Below are 2,500 nucleotides of genomic sequence, written 5' to 3'. Positions count from 1 at the left end.
AAAGTTAGTTTGCTTGTGTATATATATTTCATATTTAGATACGCACGCATACAAACACACAAACAGGTACACACACATACATGTGGTCACATAAACATGCATGCACATACACACATATGAATACATCCGTACATGTCAGTTGACATATCTCCATACTCAAATACCTTCATACATACATATAAGCAAACATGCACGTAAACGTGCAACTCTCGCGTGCGCACACACACACACACAGGCACACCACATACAAATATATATATATTATTTTGGGGATTCTGTAATATAGGTAAGTAAATGCGTTTTATCAGCATGGGTCCACCTGATATCCCTCGATCCTTTATGGAAACCCTCTTCCGAAAGATATTCTTGCTAATACATACACCACACACATACATATATATATATAGTATATATATATATATATATATATATATATACACGTACATACATACGCACATGCAATTTCTGTATCCTGTGAGTATATTTACAAATACGTAGATTCGATTCAAATTTTTCCCAAGACCAGCAGTTTCAAAGGAGGCATAAGTCGCTTACCTGGTACGGACTTTACCTTCTCCAAAAGGCAAAGTCGAGATCGGCGGACTTTTATCTAGTACATAAAGATGGACGAAATACAGCTAAGCACTCTGCCCCGCGTGCTAACGATTCTGCTAACTCGCTGCATTGCATAAATACTTATATTGTTGAGCACCGGACTCACCTTAACCACCAAAAATGATTATATTGAATTTTTCTGTGAAACGTTAAGGGAGTTAAGAATTATTCATGCAAATAAAAGTTTAAATAGATGTCATACACTTTTCTCTTTCGTGTTAAATATATGTGCAGTACAGTGTGTAGTTTTACATGTACTGTAATAAATGTGTATATATTTACGGTAATGTAAGGTGCGACAATTAAAATTTTTTAGTGCTTGAATTTTTTACAATTATGTAGCATGTAAACACTGTTGTCGATGTTTGTTCATAAAAGAAAAGAAGAAAAAGAACCGCTCCATCTTACAACGATGAGATTTAAATTGACGACAATATAATCAAGATTGAAGATAATGAAATTGAGGCTGACAATGACAAGTGTGAGGTTGACTTTGACGTGATTGAAGTTGATAATGACCAAATTCAGTGGAGGAAAACTTGTATATATAACTGTATCAATTGGTACTATTGATCAACTTGTAATAAACAAACAACGTTTGTTGATGGTGTTTCACCTTTAACATGGCGAACAAATTTTTTTCCAGGATCTATTTTTATGATACATATATTACTTTAAGAGTTGTAATGTATTTTGTCTTTAAAGTTACCGTTAGCTAGGGTATTGTTATAGTTGGGGGCTGTCTTATCAAATATATTTTCAGATGAAGAGAAATTAGATAGCCTATTACTAATGTTAGCTATAAGGTTTTTAAACACTGTAGGGGTTATATACGTAGGAGAGTTTCTCGTTTCGCTTATAGTACGGTTTACAAGAGCAAAAGTTTAGATCTTGGGAAATATGTATAAAAAAAATCGACTTTTGACAGGTCAGTAGTAACAGTGATTTTGAGGCCTAATTGATTTAATTGAAACTATCGATGAGTTATATATATATTATATATATATATATATTATATATATATATATATATATATATATATATATATCCATTTTAATTCTCATTTAAGTGCCAAATTCTCCTGAACATTAATATTACACACACACCACACACACACACACACACACACACACACACATATATATATAAAATGAAATACAAAATGGGACATGAACGCAAAACAACTGGACAACTAAGTAATACAAAAGGGGACATATATATATACAAGCATACATATGCTCAAACATGCTCTCATTATCCTCTCTTAATAAGATACTATATTTCGATGCAGGGGTGTAGGGCATTAAGCGGAATTTGAACGTAAAGAGACAGAACTGAACTACGCGAGGATATTTTTCTTGTGATTTTTTTGTTTCATCTGTTCTGTATGTTTATAATATATAACATAAGTAGAAAACTAATAGAACGGAGGAATGGAACAGTAAATGAAACCCTTAAATCGACCTCAGTGTTTTACAAGTACAAAAAAGGACAATGAGTTCATTGGAACGATCCCCTCACACGGTGTTTCTGCGTGCGTGTGTGGGCATACAGAAACACATAATATTTCTGCATGCCTGTGTGAGTATGTGTGTGTGTGCGTGCACATACGCACACACGCACATATGTCCACGTGCGTATGTATGTGTGTACTTGCGTGTGTCTGTATATACAGTAGGAAGAAAAGAAACTTATAGTGCGAAAGAATGACAAGGTGGTCGTTTGAATTGATGAAACGATCAAACAAATCTACTTGTGGAAGGAATGTAAAGAAGGAAAGAAAGAAACCAAGAGAAAGTTAGTCGACGGAATGGTAGCGAATTTTCACCAAACAATTACTTCTTAAGAATATTATTGGATATCGAGAAAAATGTGAAAGGGAAAG

This window comes from Octopus sinensis, linkage group LG2 (genome assembly GCF_006345805.1).
Source record: "Octopus sinensis linkage group LG2, ASM634580v1, whole genome shotgun sequence".
Classification (NCBI taxonomy): Eukaryota; Metazoa; Mollusca; class Cephalopoda; order Octopoda; family Octopodidae; genus Octopus; species Octopus sinensis.
This window is presented reverse-complemented; position numbering follows the sequence as displayed.